Source organism: Coloeus monedula (assembly GCF_965178545.1).
Source record: "Coloeus monedula genome assembly, chromosome: 4".
NCBI classification, from domain to species: Eukaryota; Metazoa; Chordata; class Aves; order Passeriformes; family Corvidae; genus Coloeus; species Coloeus monedula.
Window position 1 is genome coordinate 63,367,936 of NC_138784.1, and position 21,019 is coordinate 63,388,954.

The 21,019-nt window shown below is 40.5% G+C and overlaps 1 protein-coding gene across 3 annotated transcripts in view; it reads right to left on the minus strand.

The window, feature by feature from the left end:
* The window catches only part of KMT2E (lysine methyltransferase 2E (inactive)), a 57,182-nt gene extending 41,022 nt beyond the window's left edge, over positions 1 to 16,160 (minus strand). For 2 of the 3 annotated variants that reach the window (XM_082280521.1, XM_082280519.1), the window contains exons 1-2: positions 15,908 to 16,160; positions 7,242 to 7,298 (exon numbers count right to left, since the gene is read on the minus strand). The gene's annotated coding sequence lies outside the window, so the exon portion shown is untranslated. The remainder of the gene's footprint in view (positions 1 to 7,241; positions 7,299 to 15,907) is intronic. The other variant, XM_082280520.1, reaches the window with a different exon arrangement.
* Between the last annotated feature and the right edge of the window lie 4,859 nt (positions 16,161 to 21,019).

Consider the following 21,019-nt stretch of genomic DNA (forward strand, 5'->3'; position numbering starts at 1 on the left):
TAAAATTAAGAAAAAACATACTATTTTCAAGAATAAGTAGCAAGAAAAATATGTTAAACCAAAAGCAGGTATAGAGTACTTTCAGTAGAAGGCATGAAGAAAACCGTAAACCCCTCTAACAATTTAAGTGAGCTCTCATTTTGCCGCCATACAGGTAACTCTACTTGTAGGGCAGAATCCTGAACAGCTGCACCTACAATTTACAGGAAACATCAAATCACCATTTAGTTCCCACCTTCTGAAAAAGTAAAAAAATTACCCAGTAACTGAAACCATGAATGTTTTAAATCCAGGTATATCGGCTAGCCCAGGGTTAATGGCTGTTCCATTACTCCCTGCAGTGTGACCTATGCTACCAAATCATTAGCAGAATGGACTTTTTACTTTATGCCTGTTACTAGGTAATTCTAAAAAACCAGTTTTAGTGGTTCAGTGTAGGTCTAAAAGACATACTGGACACCACTGCCTGGGATCAAGATCCTCACTTAGATATTTCTTGTACTTTTAACTTGATTTTGGTGATGGTGCGGTTTTAAACACTTCTAACCAGGTAGAGCATCAGCTGTAAAATAATGCAGGCAAAAACACCCCCTGAGGTTACTCAATCATCATACATTCAAGTGACCTCCACTGTCAACACAGAAAGAAGAGATTTGCTTACCAAATCTGATAATCAAGTGATATTTGGGGTGCTTTTTAAAATGTAATGCAGAAGAAGAGCCACACATATGTTTTTAGAGCTATGTGTAGATTGAAAATCAGCGGCTAATGCATATCCCAATTAATGACAATCTCTGACAAAGCAAATACATCACCATTCTTGCTCAAAAACCACAACAACAAACAAACAAAACAAAGTAACAACAAAAAAGGGGGGGGGGGAACGGGGGGGGGGGACAAACAGCCAAAACAAACCTCCTATCCTATGGCAAGCTACTCAAATACAGCTCTGTCAGAATTCAGTCAGAAATTCTAATACCCTGATCTACACTGAATAAAATCAGAAACTTGAGGAATCAAATATTTTTTTTGCCTGAAGAGCAGAAAATAGATGTTGTGGCACCTAAACGGAAGTGGAACATGACTGCAATAGTAACTCACTGTTTTTTACCACCTTTTTCATCACACACACAAAACCCTCTAACGCTTTTCCTCTACCTACAGTTAAGTATGGAAGAATGGAGGCAGTCACTGGCTTGCAATACTTACACAGCCAAGTTAATTCAAACAAATACTGCTCATTATTTATGAGTAGCCATGCTCAACAAATGCCCATAATGGGAGTGGGGGGGGAGATGCAGGATAAATTAGTAACACTACACCCACTTATTAAACAAAACTGTGACCTTATATATAGGCCATCCAATAATGATCACTACAGTGATGTCAAATTTGGGATGATGGGAAATAATTATTTTCTGCCAACAGAAAGTAGGCTCACCAACAGAAACAGAAGCATTGTCATGACATATTCCCAGTACTTTTATAAGTTCAGAAAGGAAATAACACAACCACTGGGGAATTTTATCTAAGAAGAGATTGCTTATCCTTTGAAGCAGAATACTATCTGCTGTCATGATTTGGTACTTTCCAATTTCTGCAAGCATCCATCTATTTCAAGTAATTATTCTTTCAGAACTCTGACAATCTGTCATCCATGGCCTTTAAGAAATGGTTTTCATAGGTACACTCATTTCCACAACTTCCTGTTTAAGAAAGTCTTTCTTCAAGCAGTACATGAATTTTAAAGATAGGAAGACCACACTGGTTTGTCCAGTTAATTTCAGGGTCACAGAGTTAAAAGCCACTATATACAAACTGCTAGTCCAAAGTTCATTGATCAGCTCTTTACTGGACAAAATGGCTCATCTACTGTACCTTAATTAATAACAGTAGATGCCCTCCAGTTTTGTTATAGTCCACTCTATTAGTGATAGTACACTCTAAGCTCTGAAAGAATTTTGGCAATGTCTTAGATTCACCAAATTTTCTCATAATCACCGTACACCTTTATTACATGAAAAAGAACCATCCCCTATTAAAATAAATTTTGCTTTTATTTAGTTGCAGTAAGAAAGTTTCTCTTGCCCTAATAATAAAATGTCCATCTTATACCCAAACAAATTTCTGTTCTATCTGGTTAAAACATTTATCTTGTCCAAGATCAACCTCTTCACACCCATCACACTTCACTGCTCGTTCATACTGGTTTATACTTTTAATGGCACTTCGCGTCTCTACAGAATACAGAGGAGCTTTTTGACTCAGTAGCCACATCAAGTCTAAAATATTTGAAGCCTCACCATACTTCTCATGATCCACTTTATGACACCAGAACCCTTTTTTAAAAAATTAATTGTATTCTAACAACAGCAGTATAAGAGCATAATACATTCCAAAATATTAATCTCTATGACTTTGTACAGAGAACATAATTTATGCATTAAAGAACAAAAAAACCCTTACATATTATCCCTGAGGTATTCCACTTACACAACATTATTCTGTGGTCTAACAAAGACCACATTTCCTTTCTGTCACGTACCGCTAAGATCACCTGTGTCACATCAGAAGAAAAAATTTAACTTTTCCACTGGTACCCAAAGGAGGAAAAAGCCCCAAATAGAGACAGCTCAGCTCCTGAATCAGAAGTTAAGTGGGTGATCTCCTGAAATTACATTAGTAGTTTTAAACCTGCTAAACCCTATGTTGTATGTCTAAGAATACTAAAGCTCTCATCTAGATGCAGAGATACAAAACTTTCCATAAAAATCAATTATAAGAGATGGTGGCAACACCAGTAAAAACTTATTTGTCTTAAATATTAAAAAATCCTAAAGAGACTTTAATATATCAAGATAGTATTATTATTTATAATACTTAATGTTATTTATTACAATATGGTGTGGGTTTTTTGTTTGTTGGTGTTGTTTTTAACCATATTTACGTCTAATACTACAAAAACCAGAGGGGAAAAAAAATTAATGAAAGCTGTTTTTACTATTCTTCTTCACATCTCTGACAGTTTTTTACACAGGGTTACTGTTCCTTGTTTTTCCCTTTCCATGAATCAATTTTCAGATTCTATTGTCATGTGACAAATACAAAAAACAAAAAGCATACAGAAGTTACAAAAAATACATTTACTATCGAAGTTAAGAACAAAGCAACTTGAGACTTAAAATTTGTTTTCTAATTAAAAAAAGGACATCAGTGAAATAATGAATTAAGCTTACAATTAAATTATATCCTACCTCAAATATAATAATTTCCCACATACTGAAGACTACACTAAATTAAGTTGATTGCTAAACCAGTTCACGTTTCTCACATCACCAGGCATTACAAAAACACTAAGTCTTATTGTTACTGTTTTTATGACTTCAATATACATGTAAGTTCTTCAATATTTTTTCTGCCAATTGCAGTTATCAGTAATCACCCATTAACAATTACAGGATTAAAAAAATGGTTATTAGATAGTTTAGATTTTATTAGATATTAGAATATTAGATATCTAATAACTATTAAGTAATTATTAGTTAGTTTCAAGATTTGGGAGATTTCATCACAGAATGCCTCTGCAAAGAGAATTACCAGGATCTCCCTAAACACAGAGGTTTAAGGAGGAAAACTTAATTCTAATTAGCCTATAATTAGGCTAAGTATTTCATTAGAGAAAATAGTGCTGGTTGAAGATAAATAATTATTTAGATTTTATACTGATGCATACAACTTCACCTTAAAGTCCTTAACTAATGTCACTACAGAAATATTAATATACTAACCAAATTACCATCTCTCTACCTACTCTGTATTTTCACAAGGTCCATATACAAAATCCACAGAACTAGAGTTGAAGAAAAATTAATCAAAACCTTCTAATCTATCTACATATGACAACTACCTTTACTTAAAAGCAGAATTATGTAACTTGAAATATGTACTACAAAATACATAAAAGGTAAAAGCGATAATTTTCCCATATGTAGTAAATTGAGTAACTGAAATGGCCAAGAGTAATTAACTGTCAGGCCCGAACACCTAAAAAACTACAGTTTCCCAACTTATCCCACAATGGACAGTTCACCTCATGTTCAAGTAGAGCTTATTTCCCCTGAACACAAGTACAGAAGAGGCTCTCCTTTGCTAAACTAAGAGTACTGGTAAACCCCTTGCCTCACACCTTTAAATCCAGGCAAGAAATTAGTAACCATTTCCTGGAGCAGCACTACGTATCAGAATACACACATTAGTTATAAAGTATATAAAAAGGCTCATTTTCATGAGATGTGTACAAATCTTAAGGGAATTAACTTTGAGCAACAAATGAAATTGCTGAAACAGGCAATTTTCCACTCAAGCACTGACCGAGGGAAAAGAGGGTAGAAGAGTTATGAGACTTACAGATGAAAAAAAAAAAAAAAAAAAAATCAGTGTTAAAACACAAACTACCTGCGTGACAGTCTTGAGCCAAGCAAAACCTTTCAGTTTAACCAGCTCACAATGCTAACCTGGTTGTAACTTCAAGTCAATTTGATTGTAGAAGTGTTCTACACCACTAAGCCCAAACCAAAACTCTAACTTCCATTTGCTCCCAGCTGAAAATCCATGCTACTGTGAGTCCACATTGGCTCCAAAATTACAAAGAATCACTACAAAACTAATTACTGTTTCTGATACCAATAAGGTCCTTCAGTCAAGATGTTAAAGATTTCCAAGACTGTATTACTGCTTTCAGACCTCTGCTGACTCCTGCATATCTTATTGTTACTTGTTTATACAAAGTCATCTCAGGTAATAGATGACCAAAAGGTAGTATTCTGTTTTACTGTATTTTATTACCTCACCATGCATCTTCTACGCATAAGCTGGATTTATTGAGAATGCAATCTAAACATTCTCCTCCTCCCTCCAATTACATCATATGTGTACACACGTTTTGCAGTCATGAGCAAAAGCAATTCTTGTCATTTTCCTTCAGATTTACAGGCCAATAATTTTAACCCATGGTCATGGGAACCACCCTTGATCCCAAGAAATCCACAATAATGGAGCTAAGGAAAGTTGACACACCTATGCCCTAGCATGATCTATACAGGAGAAATCTAATTAAAAATGCAACTACCAATAGTCTGGCAGAGTCCACAAATACAGTGTGAAAACTCATGTCCTGAACTGTCACAAAACCAACAAACTAAGCTTTAGTACTTGGCTTTCCTACCTACAGGTTTTTCTCCTCTTTGGAATTTGTTTGCTTTTGGTTTGGAAGGTGTGTGTGTGTTGGGTTCTGGTTTTTTCTTGGGTTTTTCTGTTTGTTTTTTTTTTAACTTTTTTTTAATGGGGAAAGGGAGAAGAGAGAAGACTTAAAGAGGATTTTACTAAATAAAATCATGCTTTTCTAAACTGCTTTCTACTAGTGCTCTGAGCATACAAGTCTAACAAGAATTAGGTTATTTTTAAAATTTGCAAGAGCAACTGGCATTTTAATGGCATACTCTAGATATCCTTCAAATAGTAAACTACACTATGCACATGTATATACGTATATGCATGTATCAACACACAAACGTGGAAAAAATATGCAGCATATATACACATACCATAAATAAATGTATAAAGTAATCAATATTTATTCACTGCTGTGTGTTTCTCAGAAGGTAACACATCTTTAATCAGACCTAGAAGCAGAATACATGAATAAATGACTAATCTTACACACAAGGAAGTTTTCTCTGTTTCCCCTAACATGCTCCATAACTGTATAGATTTTCCTAAGAGATTAGGATGGATATCCAACTTCCAGATGTTACACCACTGCAGGTGCAGTAAGAACTGTGCAGGCTTAGGAACAACTCTGAGTCCAATTTAAGACCTTTGCTACTGTTTGCTGCTTTCCATGGTAATGTAATAGATAAACTAGCAGCTTACTTCTAATTTGTGCTGAGACAAGTAAGAAAGGGGAGTAGGAAAAATATGACATAGTAGGCACACTCAAATACACAAATTAAGACCTATTAATGACCAACTCCTGCACATCATATAGAAGAAACAACGTGTTCTAAAAGGAATCTGGTATTTGTAGTGTGTGCTCAAACATTCCCACTGATTTAATGTTCTCTATATCCCTCTCAGCAGTATCTTCCTCCCCATCACAGTATTAACTCTTCCAGCCTCACTCACAAGCCCCTCAAAAACCTTCTATGCTGTCCACTGTCACCTATACCTTGTCAGTACTCATGTCCCTCTAACCTCCTCCTCATGTGCCCTGTCAGACAAAAACCCAAAAAAATACCTGCTATGGCTGGTTTGAAGTTAAGCATGACAGATAATGGCTAAAATTATTATGCTTTCTCTCCCTGTTTCTTGCAGGATACTGCTCATAGCTGCCCCTATCACCTTTTGAATTTTCAGTAAGCTTCAGAGAGCTCAAGGGTACTAAGCTCCTAGCCCCGCCAAATTTCTGTTTTATGACATTACTGGTTGTACTGACACAGACCTACCTGATGATTAGACCAACAGAAATACTGCTATTACAACTGACAAAGTAAGACTCCTCCTCCAACTTCGCTTTTAAAGTAGTGCAAATAAGCATGATTTACTAGCACAGAATCACAAAACGGCTCGGGTTGGAAGGGACTCGAAAGATCACCCAGTTCCAACAAGCCTGCCACAGGTAGGGATACCTTCTGCTACCAGGCTGATTAGGGTCCCCATCCAACCTGGCCTTCAACACTTCCAGCAACGGGGCACCCACAACTTCTGTGGGCAAACTGTTTCTTTTGGCTTATGAACATCCTGAGACAAACACAGGATTTTACCTTCAACAAAGAGCACAGTCACATTTGGAATGGCAGCCAAACTTTATGAATTGGTCAGAGTTTACTATCTCAAAGAAAGAAATGAAAACCCCTGTCTCCTTTATGGTATCCAAGATTTATGCATAAAAAAATTGAGTTTCTATCATGTAACAAGGTTTCCATCAGTACACAGGTCATAACATGCACTACACAGACTAGTCTGCACAGAGCAAGCCACATTTTTAAGTATAAACCAAGAGTAAGTCTGCCAGTTTACCCAAGTCTCTGCTATACAGCAAAGCTGCTTTCCACTGGACATAAGCTATTTTCCTTTACTATCTGGTCCAACAGTGCTGCTCTTGCTTATTCCCATGAGTGAAAGCAGTGTCTCTTACTCAAATATTTACATCAGTCCCTTGAAACATGAAGACTTGCCCTTACCTCCTCACTCTCTTCACTCCTTTTCTTCTCTCAGTGGAAGTTAGACAAAATATGGGACTAGGAAGAGAAAAAGAATGAGTGGCAGAAGGGAAATAAAGGTAACAGCAGTCACAGAAAGAGTAAGAATTAGTTTATTGAACAGAAATCTGTCAAAGACACTGTAAGCAGAGATATTCAAACAAACACCATGCTTACAGATTTTGTTTTCTATTTGCAGAACTCAACCAAAATTGAAAATTAACTGCAAATTGCTTGAGGTCTCTAAGTTTACTAAACACCTGCTATACAACTGAAAGTAAGTCACACAAAAAAGGCCTAGCCATTCAAAAACCATAAATTATTTGAGCTGGAGAGTCAAAGAACTGTAAACTACAAAACAAGTACAGCACATAAAGAGAAGTAAGAGAAAAATTATTTTTTCATAGCAATATCACTTATTGCTTGAAGAAGTATACATATTAGCTACCTAACATTAGCCTGCTATGGTATATCACAGAATGTAAAATGCCTTTAATGAAGAATTGAAAAGCTAAGAACACTAATAAAGTCATTTCCCAGTAAAAGTATCTTGGCTTTATGTCATTTTTGGTGTCAGCTATTTTACTGCAAATGCTTATTTCTCCATCTAGCACAAAATGATAAAAAAGCAGTTGATTAAACTTAGACAAAATGCCTGTGACTTAGCAATTGCTCACCAAGAAAACATTACATCTGTTACCTTATGTTGTTATTCTTGACAAACATCCTAAAATATAAAGGCTTTCTGCAAGTAGATACAGTCCACATTCTGTAAGAATTCTAATTCATGTCTATAACTGTATGGGCTAAGTTTATTTATTTTTTATTAAATATAACAGTAATAGCAATTCAGTCACCAATATTCCTCCCAACAAGTACAGATTTTGGGATGGAAAAATATGCGGCTAAAAATAGATACTGGTGTTGCCTTCAACACTATAAACATTTTGCTGGCTTCATGAAATCAAATAGACTAATTAATTTTTTTCTATGCTGCTTAGTAAGACTTGGGAGTCTACTGTAATTATTAGCTACCTACTACAGAAGAAGTAAATTCTTTTGACTTATTTCAAGTTTGACACTTCAGCTAAACATATTTTTGTTTTGATATGTTTTCACTTATGTAGATTCCAAAAACTAGCTCCTCTTTTAAATCTGTGGCATTTGATTTACCTAACTAGATCAACAGTGCTTCTACTTCTACTCATGGAAGCAATTTGTAAACATTTGCCCAACTGGTACACTTAGGCCTAGGAATCTAAACAGAAGCAAGTCAGAAAGTCACAGTCTTTCAAACACAAACTTTTAATTCTTTCTGGCAGTTAGAAGAACTCCTTTGTGTAATTTTAATTACAGTTCAACCTAGACTATATTTTTTGGTAACAAAAATATTCTTGGTAACAAAAATGTTCTTTACAAAAACTTGGGGAGGGTACTGGCAAGAAAAAATGAGGGAACAGATGGAGGGACTATATCATGTTCAAGGACACACACAAAAAACCCCGAAGTGTTAAGATCAAAAGATCTTTCCTACTTTCAAGAAAACAAACCCCAATTTATTTTCAATTGCAATTATCTTGCAAAATTGTATTATCTGGGTTAGGAAATTTAGATTCCATGCATTTTAACTCTATAGCTTTGTGCTTTCAAAGGAGGTTTCAGTATGTATTTTTGACTGTAGTAACAGAGATAGAAAATACCTAATCTTCAAGCACAAAGAAATTCTGCCCAGCAATGGAAGCTCAACACATGGCTTTTAATTTTCACTACTACTGCCACACAGAAGGGGACAAAAAGATGCAGTGTTTGGCTTTCATTTGTCTTTCAGCACAAAAGATATGACTGGAAAGTAAGACAGAGAACAAACATTTAGAAGAACCCCACAACACAGTCATTCATAAAAATCCTACATAATATTAAAGGTATTAAAGATTCACATCAAACGTTCCTATTCTAAGCAAAAAAAAATTTTAAAAATCAGCTGAATTACTTGGTAAGGCATTTGAGGGAGGAACCTTACCCTTATCACCAGTAAAATAACTACTGTATTGTTTACGAATTATATATAAACCATTCATGCTTCTTCCACAGTTCTAGAATGATAGGTTTGGAAACCAAAGGAGACATGTAATCACTCTGTACCTTCCTCAAAAGCTATATATAAACTGCTGTAATTCTCAAGTCTTCAGTTTAACCAGAACTGACTAAAACCACTCCTTATTGGAAACCTTTCTTTAAATCAATAGTTAAAACAGGATTAAACGTCTAGACTTGGAATATCATCTGTCTCGTGATACAGTTTTCAACCCAGCCCCATAATAACCATTCTAATTAGAAGTTAGGCGCCTCTGTCTACTCAAGGCAACCTAAGAGCATCACCAACTGTTAAAAAGTATCTTTAGCCCTATCAATTTAGAAAAGTTAAAGAGTAATGAACACCAAACAAATTTAAGTATTCATAACTCTTCAGGGTAAAAGACCCAAATCTACCATCCTGTATACAATTTTAAATTCTCAAGTGGCAAATACAGGCTGTTAGTTTCATCAGTTTCTATGACTGATAAATAACGGTTCTGCACAACATCCTTAACGCTAAAATGGAGAGACATGAATGTGATGGATGGACCATTTGGTGGATATGGAGCTGGCTGCATGGTTGCATTCGCACAAGTTGCAAGATGTCAAGCTTGATGTTAAAGTGGAGACAAGTGATGAGCGGCATTCCTCATGAACTGGTATTGGGACCACAGCTGTTTAAAATCTTTGTTGGTGACATGGATTAAACAGTCTCAGAAAGTTTGTCAACAACATGAAGCTCTGTGGCGTGGCAACACTCTGGAGGGAAGGCATATCATCCAGAGGGACCCTGACATGCTTGAGAGGTGGGTCTGTGTGAACCTCTTGAAATTCAACACAGCCAAGTGCAAGGTGCTGCACCTGTGTCAGGGCAATCTGAAGCACGAGTACAGGCTGGGCAGAGAATGGGTGGAGAATGGCCCTGAGGAGCACAGAGGCTTGCAGGTGCTGGTCCACAAGCAGCACAACAGTTCGGCAGCGTGCGCTCACAGCCCAGAAAGCCAACCATGCCCTCGGCTGCATCAAAAGCAGCATGGGCATGAGGTCAAGATTCTGCCCCTCTACTCCACTCTCAAGAAATCCCACCTGCAGTTCATAAAGCTCTGGGGTCCGCAACACAAGAAAGAAGTTGACTTGTTAGAGCAGATCCAGAGGAGGTCACAAAGATAATCCAGAGGGCTGAGCACCTCTCCTACAAAGACAGGCTGAGAGAACAGGGGTTATTCAGCCTGGAGACAAGAAGGCTCCGAACACCTCAATGAAGCCTTTCACTACCGAGATGGGGCTTATAAAAAAAGAGGGAGAGTGACATTTTACGTAAGTAGATAGCGATAGGACAAGGGGGAAAAGTTTTAAACCAAAAGATGAGAGATTTAGATTAGATGGTAGGAAGAAATTCTTTACTGTGAGAGTGCTGAAGCACTAGGAACAGGTTGCCCAGGGAAGCAGTGCCACATCCCATTCCTGGAAGTTCAAGGCCAGACTGGATGAGGCTTTGAACACCCCAGTCTAGCGGAAGGTGTCCCTGCCCATGGCAAGGGCATTGGAACAAGGTGATTTTCAAGGTCCTTTCCAACTCACACCATTCTGTGATAAGGGGGCCAGCAACAGATTATATGTCTTCCTTCTTAAATTGCAATATAGATTACAATAAGGTAGTGAAAATTTAGTCTTATCATCTTGTCTTTGAACTTGATGGCAATTTTTTTTTGCAATGAAGATATAAAAGTGAATGATTACCTAGATTACAACGGTATCAAATACACAAAACGCAACTACAAATGAAAATAAAAATAAAAAAGCTTTCCTTAACCTGAGCCTGCAGCATGAAATTTTTATATCCACACTATCCAAGTGCTAACTTAAAACTAAACTGTAAAACTAGGAACAATACTATTTTGGCAAGTGCCTGATTTGCAAAATTGCTGGTCCCTTCCAAGTCTCAGTTAGGTTTTACAACACTGGATCTCCACCTAAGCAATGCATGAACTATCACATGAAACAAGACATAGCACTCTTGTAATACAATATGCAAAAGTAACAAACACACTACTTGCACAGGGTGCAATCTGTGTGTTACTATAATATATTCCTCACATGCACTTTTGAAATACGTAACTTGAATGGACACTGACTTACCATAGTTCTTACCCATATTTTAATTCTGAAAAATAATATACAACGTCAGGCATGTTAAAAAAATACTCTGTGGAACAGAACTATCTTCAAAGGTTTACAGATAACCTTAATTACTAAAATTTTCTAACAACCAACACAGCTTAAAATCTTGCCTGTTTCATTAACACATTAAGATTTGCAAGAGGAAATAAAAATAATGTCATTTTCTCCTAGCAAGTATATGAAACCTTGAAAAGGTTTCTTTTAAGTACTTGTTTGTTATGCCTAAAAGGTAACAGCAGTTTTTCTTTGAACACAACTACAGCAGGTTTTTTCTGTAATATGAAGGTCATGAGCAGAATTTTGGATCCTCAAAGAAATCAGGTTTTGTGGGTACAATCCTTTGGTTACTAAGAAAATGTGAACACTGAACTAGACAGAAATATCCATCTTGCACAATTCAAAAGTCCACTATAATTAATATTTTAAATAATCCAGAATTTGGAAGGATGGAATTGAGGGTTTTTTTCCTAATCCACGTTCCACATTTGCTGGAACCTTTTTTTCCCCCAGAGATGCCTTAAGTGTCACTCTCAGCAATAAATCAAAACTATTATTTGCACAGTGGAAACACTTGAACAGTGTACCTGTTGAAAAAACACTGTCTAACAAAATTTGCTTTTGAGAGATTCACAAATACTCATTTGTATGGAAGTCACAAGGCAAATAACATAGATGCACTTCTTTAGGATCTCTGCAGAAGTCTGAATTGGGTTCTATTTTATATCACCCATCTATACCCCTCCTACTAAATTTTGTTAGAATGTCGCATGACAACAGCAAAATACTTTAATTAAACTTTCATTTACATTAATCTCGTCAGAACAATACCACGATTCCACAATTACATACACCACTCCTTAACTCAGTCCCACAAATAGTCCTTACTAAAATTAGTATTAGCATGCATGCAAAATTAAGACTGTCCTTAGTCAAACCAAGATCAGAACTGGAGAAACAGCACGGCCTTCAGTGTGACACTGATTTCTGTATTTCTGCTGCTTTCCAACAGAACTTTAATAGTTGTGTGTGCTGAAACTGTGCAAGAGAAATCAGGAGCTGCATTACCTCAAAATAACCTGAAGAGGTTACTTAGTCCTAAGAGAAACTTTCCCTAGATTTAGTCTAAAGAGTCAGTATTATTTCCCCTCTGGAATTTCCCAGACAGCAAAAACACTCACCCAAAAGGCTAAGTGACAGTTAAGCAAATTTTTCCTTCAGACACGAAAAGCTTCAAGATACATATATGGTTTCATAACTTCAATCCATACTACTGCATTTGTAACACAGTATTTGTGGAACAGAGACCTAACTTTAAAAAAAAAAAATTTACATTTCAAACCTTCCCCCTTTCAAGAGGTTTGTATTAGTTTGGGGGGGGGGGGGGGGGGGGGGGGAGAGATATTTCATTCTTTATGAATATATAAATAAAAACATCAGTGGAGTTAAAAAATAAGAGTAGAATTTGTTTCGTAGACTCATCATCTCCTTAAAAAAAAAAAAAATCACAGATCTGTTTTTACAAATGGAGAAACAGGAGTCACGAAGGCAAACTGACTCATTAAAACTCATACAGGAAAACTCTGGAAGATCTCTCTAAATTCCCAAGAGGTTCTCAGAGGAGAAAACAAGCTATAAAATTTGAAAATTTGTATTTTTTGGGTTATTTCATTACCCTCCCCCAAACACTTTTTGTGAAGTGTACAAAGTTATTTTCCTCTAATTGTGAATCAGATGTCTGCCTGAGAACATGACAGAGGCCATGAAGAGTTGCAGACTGTATAGCCCCCTAAGTCACAATGTCAGAAAAAAATCAAGAATAGGAGCTTTCAACTGAAGGAAAGAAAAAAGGGAAAAAGGTTTCCATAAAGGCCCATATACTCTTTAGAGTTTTTTTTCATGTACTTTTAAATAAAGAGAATAAGGCATGGTTTAGAAAAAAAAAAAAATCACATTTATATAAAGATGATGGGAGCACGCATTACTGGAGAATTAACGAAATCACTCAGCCTCTGGCCTCAAAACACACTAAAGGTATGCATTAACAACACCCTAAAAGTCTAACTGTCTTACTGTTTAACTTTAGGTATACCTTAAATCCCACATCAGTGTTTCTAAATGGTATCCAAATTAAAATTCATCAGAGATTGAAGATAGCTTTGCCACTTCAATACCTTCAATATCACTTCTGATTGCTTAAATCCAGAAGGTTCTAAAGCTATACTGGAAGAGGAATTAATATCTCATTAATTTAAAGGATGAGATTAAAGACAGGCACTAAAAAAAGAAGCGAAAAAGTATTTTTTGTTATTTTGGCTTAAAACATACAGTTTGCAGCCTCTATAGTATGTATCAGAGTACGCTACACCAACTACCAAATAATGAATCCTTGTGACCTCCCTTCCCCCCACTCAACCGTATTTATAGTGGTGATACTAAAAGGTTCATATTTCATTTAGGAAAAAAATTAGGGGTTATGAACTGCACCTTCCCTCAGTATTTGTGCGTGTATTACCACATATACAATTTAGACAGCAATACACAAAATAAATTGAAAAAAAAAAAGTAATGCCAAGATTACATGGCAGCAAGAAATTTCACGTCTTTAAATAAAGTAACAGGTTATAATCTTGCATGCATTATTCCCTTAAATTCATTTCGTATTCTCCAACTACAAATAGATGGAATTACTACACTGATGTCCAGTGAAGGTATTTCCTGGAAGATGAACATGAGGTTCACAAACGTGTTTCCAGGAAGAATTTAGCTGACTGTCTCAGTGATCTTAATCTACTGCTCGTGTTGATAAATATTACCGATTTTATATCGTTAGTAAGACAGACACAGGACAGTATTGATCGCAAACGCAGCAGCTTTTCCAGTTTACTAAACTGACATACATATTACCTTACAGCACCATATACACACCCCTCGAAGGAGCTGCTTGAGTCTGTTGCCTCTTTCCACCCCCCTTCTCCCCGACAAGAGTGGTCTCGTTCACTTGCCTTTCACACACATAACCAATAAAATTAATCAGCTGGAACACAGCATTTTTAAATCACAGTAAAGTCAAGAGGTGTTTTGTACGTTATTTGAAGGAAACAGCCTTTTCATTTAAACATAGTAAGACACTAATATGCTGCAGACAAACGCACTGCATGGGGTGTGGAGGACCCGAGCTGATTAGATTACCACAACATCAGCCTGAGGCCGCCATTTTTAGAATCTCTAAAGGACAAAAGAGGGAAATTAATAAATTTGCTCCATATTTTTTTAAAAGTAACTTTAAAAGTATAGTGATGATAATCAATTAATCATGCATTGTAAATACTGCCATGGATATCTCCTGCTTTTCTCTGATCTGAACCGTGAGTAACAGAAACGCTTCGTTATTATTCCTTTAAGGTACTGTAAATAAATGGACTAAAACATTCCTAAATCTAGATGCAGCACTGAACTTCTGCTTTTGACGACACGTAGTAGGTACCATTTTAGGGACCTCAGGGCTTTCAGACACCGCACATTCCCTAATAGCCGAGTATGGGGGAATACAGGACCTTTATAATCAGGCTATATTATGTTTCTCTACCCTATTTAGTAGTACACAGTGAACCGTTTGTTTCTCCTCCCCTATGTCTGCAGCAATACGGTCTAACCCACCAACACTTACTGCTTCAGGAAGAAGACTGAAATGTGCCACCCAGGGAACACGAACACTGGCTGCAGAAACTAAAGCAAGAAAGGGGTGCACCACTGTAACTACTTACAACCTCGAGAAAGGGGGTGGGGAGAATGATCCCCTTTTAAATTGGCACAGAAACTCCTGGGGACAGCTCTCCGTTTGTCCAGGTTACACCACGAAGCGGAGATATTAACAGGGAGGCAGGCGGGGAGGCGGGGGTGTGGAAGGCAAAGAGATTAGGCCTACAACGAGCCATTTTAGTACCACAAAGCAAAAATATACAGGATGGAGGAAAAGAATAGGCTTCCCCAAGCTTCGTAAAACTCAATACGCAGTCCCAATAACGCACAAACCCGTTCTGAAAACCGTCAGCACAAGAAAGCCTATGTTGTCACATAATAGCTCCTTTTGGCTCATTTTCCAAGCATAATGCATAAAATCTGGCGTAACTGCCAAAAAATTCTCCTCAGCTCCTCCAGTTACAGTAACCCGCCATATTCATAAGATATAGCGACAGCCTGCCATTTTTAACCAAACCCCACAAAAGGATAAGCAAATTCAAGGCAACTTAAACAGAAATTAAACACATTTCAGGGTGGGAAGGAGTTATACTCGCACCGAAGGTAATGAGACGTTCCCATCGCATTTCATTCCCTTTTTCCACCCCCCCCCCTCCCCCAAAGCACCCACAACAGAATAACCAAAGACTCACCTGTAATGGTCACAGGCCAGGCAACAGGACCCCTCAGCTGAGCCCCTTCTCTATCCCAACCAAAACAATGCAATAGCCCACTGCGGATATCCCTACCCTAGGCAGGACTCAGCCCTCAGTAGGCTCCAGCAAAAGAAAGAAAAGGGCAAGAGGAGACCCCCCCTCCCCCCAAACCTAGCTCAGTGTGCAGAACCCTACAGGGACCAGCTCAAAAGCGCCTTTGCCCTGGGACCTGTGTACAAACCCCGCTGCTGCCGCCGCTGCTCCCGTGCCTCCCTCCCTCCAGCCTCCTACGCTCCCTTCTATGTCACTGCCTCTCTCTGGGAAAATGGCGTCCGCTCTCCCCTCCCTCCCCCTGCACGGGGCTCACCCGCCCCGCCTGACAGGGGCAGGGTTACCAAGGCGAAGCCAAACAGCCGCCATTTTGCTTACGGGCCGGGAGCGCAGCCCGCGCCCGCCGAGCCCTTAGAGTCCATTTTGCAACACGCTGAATGGCTCGGGGGTCTGGGCGCGGCCGCGGCACCAGACTGCGGCAGGGGCTGGGCAGGGGGGCCGTGAGGCGGGAAGTAGGGCAGCGGAGGAGGGGCGGCTGCAGCGGGGGCTGGCGCCGGGGGCGATCCGCAGCCCCGGCGGCGTAGCCCGCGAGGGAGGGGCGGGGGCTCCGTCCTGGCCTGTTGTGGGGCCGAGCGCGCGTGGGAGCAAGGGTGTCTGAGTCACAGCTGCATCCTCGGAGGAATAAGCGCAAAAACTCCCTCCTCGGCCGCTATCACACCCCCAACCTCCGGCTTCTTCCTCACGACCATCGATACTCTCGGCATATGTGTTTTTTGTGAATCTCAAACAGCACATTTTCGGCCCAAACTGCGCGAAAAGCCGGGCAGACCCGCCGGATCTCACACACGCAGAAGAACTGAGGGGCGGGGAAGAGGGGACCGAGAAAGGAGCGGGAGTATTTGCAGACCTGCTCAGGAGGTTTTGACTGAAACTCTGACACTCGAGGTTGAGAATCTTCCCCGAAGCGCTTAGGACTCATATATAAGGCAAGTGGGAGAAAGCTTCTTTCCTTAAGCGAGTGGGACAGCACTCGCTGAAGGCGTTTCTGTTCTGCAGGGAACGAGACAACCAGCGAACGAGCCTCGTTTGCCCTTTAAGGGACAGCGCTCGGGAAGCAGGAATGGCGCCCTTCCATCCAGACCAGCGGGCGCTGCCACAGCCAGGAACTCGCTCAGTCTTTCAGGGCAGACACAGCCTTTGCCATTCGTAAGGAGCCCCTCTTCCTGCTACCATATCTCCTCCCAGCTCCCGCTGTACCCGTACGCCGCCCTGCCTCCCTTGCCCGGCTTCAGCCCCTCCAGCGATACGGCTGACTGAGGGAGGGGAGGCGGCGGCTGGGGTTTCGTTCGACGCCCACCAGGGGCTGAGCGAGCCTCCTCCAGTGCGCAAACTCGGGGCACCAGATAAAAGCTGGGCTGGCAGCTCTTACTCTGCCTCGATGGAGCCGCCACATTCGGGTGATTGGAGAAGCAGTTAGCAGCAGCGTCATAGACTAGCGTCCCCCCACACCTTGGGCACAGAGAGTTTGGGGCTCTAAACAGCTGCTGCTGCGGCAGGAGGGAGCCGAGGTGAAGGGTTCTGCTAGCTGGTTGGACGCAGAGGAGGCGGCTGTAATGGGGCATTAAGTCTGAGGGAGGAGGGGGGGTGATTAAACGTCTTGTGATCATGGCGGAGTCTATGGGTATTTTTTTCCTGTCTAACTCTTCTGTGCGTGTCTCTTGTTTCTTTCTCTCTCTCTCCTTAGGGCGCTTGGCTGGGGCTGCTCGCTCGGGTTCTGCCTGTTGTTGCGCGAAATGGCGGCTGGCGTCTTGGTGGGTTTGGTTGTCGGTTTTTTGTGTAGGGTTTTTTTTTTCCCCCCCATTCCCCTCCCCGCACTTGTGCCTTGGCTGCGGCTCCGCAGCGAACCGCGGCGGAGGCCGAGTCAGGAGGGGGGCGGGAGCGGCGGCGCAGCCAATGGCCGGGCCGGCCGGGGTGGCCCGGCGCGCCCTGATTGGCTGGTGCTGACATCATCCTGCAGCAGGGGCAGCCGCAGCTGGGCAGGGTCGGGAGCTGCCGGGGGAGGCAAAGGGAGAAAACAGGCGCCATGATCCCAGCGTCAGGGAGGACTCCGCGGGCAGGGCGTCCCTGAAGAGCTGGCGAAAAGGAAAGCAGGACCAGGCCTGGGCTTTCCCTTCCCAAACAGTACCGGGGCTGTGCGGAGAGGAGTGGGGAACGAGCGAGAGGGGAGCAACTCGTGCCTGCCTTTGTAACTGCGTCAGTACAAGATGGCGCAGGGTGTCCCTGGAGAGGGAAGGGAGTTGCACGTCCGCCGGAGGTCATGTGACCGCGTTGCATTCCTGTGGGGTTTGGCTGCGGACCAAGCTGGCTTAGGCGGCGGCGGCGGCTGCCCGGGAGAGCCCGGGCTTCCCTCCCCCTCCTCCCGCACAACGTCGTCGGTCCCGCGCTGGTTCCCTTCCCCCATCAGACTTATATGCACGAGGGTGTAGCTGCTGCCGAGGAAGGTTCTCGCTTTTCTCCTTACTCTCCACCCACTTCCAGGGTGTAGCTGCTCATGGGGGAAGCTTTCCATTTCGCCCCCTCTCTGCGCAAGGCTTTACCCACCGCCAGGGAAAGTTCTCCCTTGGGCGCCTGCTGGCTCCGCCCGAGTGTGGGAGCCGGGTGCGCTCACGGTAGTGCCGCCCGCTTGGTGCGAAGGCACTCTGCTCCAAGTTAAGTTCCCGGGGGTTATGAAGCGGTTCTTACCGGAACAGCCGTTTTAAGCGATGTCTAAATGACTTCATTAAAGCCGCTGAGGAAAACGCACAGGCTATGCGGAGTTGTTCTTCTGATGAGGAGGTCTTTGCTGTTCTAGTGTTGCTGTGCCGGGGGTACGGGATGGAGGGGCCAAGGGAAAATCTGCCAGGTGTTCATGACTTTATTCTGTTTGAACAGGAAAAACGGATCGCTGTTCTTTGTGTGTTGTTGATTCCTATTGCAGGAGTTGAGCAGCTTTCTGTGGAGTGATGGGTATATTCCTAAATCAGGCCGCATACGGCCTGCGTCTTTTAACATGAGAATTGATGTGGATGCTTAGCGCAAATGAAAAATACAGTCTGTGAATATGATGAACGTTCCCCATGTTGTACTTTGAGGTCCATAGGAAAATGAACTTGTTACACAGGTCTGGATAGGCCTGGAAGGTTGGCAAAATCTATTTTCTGGGTGTCTTATTTCAATATTCGATGGATGGGAAGCAAAAAATGTATGTTTTCCAATCCTAACCCTTTTCTTAAAGGAGTGCAACTCCTCTTACTGTTTTGTTGAGGTTCTCGTGTTTTCAAAGCAGTTTAGTGCTGGTTCTCATGTCTTGTTCTTGTATGCCAGGGTGTAAATTTAGCCACTGCATCTAACCCCATGAACAAATTAACAGTTAAAATTGTTGATAGTTTAAAATGCTGGTTTGTTCTATTTAGAAATGTTTCACTTTTTTTGTTCTAAGTCCGTCCCTAGGCAGATAGGATTTTTTTTTCTTTTTACCTCCGCAGTAGTAACCTGATAGCTTGAATATTTCACAAATGTGCTGTTTGAGAACTATGGGAATTAAAGTAACTGACTGTATGACTAATATACAAGATTCCTGTATAATAGATGCTCCTTATTATGCGTTACATAAGTAATATGGTGAGGTGGAGTTCAGTTACATAAGAACTGACTGGGGACTTGGGAGCTACTGTAAGTAGTTCATACTGGTCGCATATATAGCCTGCAGAGCATCCCTATATTGTGGGAGGATTAGAAGCATCTAACAGCACTACATTTTTCCTTTGTAGGTTTATAGAGGATACCAGGAAAGAAAGGAAGAAGACAGTAGTTAAGCATGACACAGTATGAAGCTTTCAAAAGCCTGTAGTGTCATTTGAGCTTAGGTTTTAGGATGTAAGCTCTGTTTTCTGAAAGAGCAATCCCCCCTTTTTTGTGTCAGAAGGTGGCTGTCAGCATTGTGCCAGCTGACTTCTGTGCAGACTATAAAGCGCAAGATTCTTGCGTCCTAGAGATTGTGAGGCTGTGGTGTTGGTTTTTTTTTTTTTTTTTTTTTTTAATAAAGCTTACTGGAAATGGTGTTAGGAGGAGGCAGTTGGTTTGTTGATCAAACATTAAAATTACTGGATTACTGATCCTTCTTGTGTAGGCATCGTATGACACAAGGTAAATACTCCCTTTGTAATGGAAGCTTCCAGGGATGCTTTCAGTGTACAGTGATTCTTTTAATACAGCACAGATTCATGTGGGACTTGACATTGTGACTACTTTGTTGCAGATGTGTTTAAAGAAGAACATTAATTTGAACTAAAGATGAGGGGGAATAAACCTTTTTGTTGCTACTTGCATTTAGGCATGTGTTCTATAATTATGAAACAGAGTAATTGCCTGCCTCACTGTAAAATAATTGTTTGAATGCTTATGTTAGAGAATGGTTTATATAGAAAATCAGCTAGAATTTTAATTCTTAAACCAGCCTTTTAGGTAACTCACTTTGATACAGATTTTGCTTGAAAACCAAGAAATGAATTATTTTAAAAGTTCTCTGTGTAACTCACAGCTTATTGCAGCAGTACTTGAACGGAGGTGTGGCTGTGCTTATATGAAGCTATAGGCAAGTTTTAATGAGCTGGTAGTAACTTCTTGTTTGTTTCAAGGTTGTTTTTATTAGCAGTTCTCAGGGAAGCAGTATTAGTTACCTTCAAAGAAGCAGTAGCTCCAGCAGTGTTGCAGTGCAGTCTCAAAACAATGTCTTATGGATTCTGAATTACTTGTGCTGCAGGAGATGAATAAAAGCAAAATGTGCATATTTCTTTGAGACAGGGGATTTGCCCAACAGCCAGTCTGATGCAAGCTGTGTTTTAATCTCAAAGGAAAGAAAAGATCTGTAGGAGAGGGAGACTGGGTAAAAAGTGGCGTGTAGTTTACATTTATGGTAGTTTACCAGGGAAACTAACAATTTCTATTGAACTACAATTTGTTCTTTAATGAGGATACTTCAATGGGCTGGATGTTCTCCAGCAGTTAGACTTGTGGTTC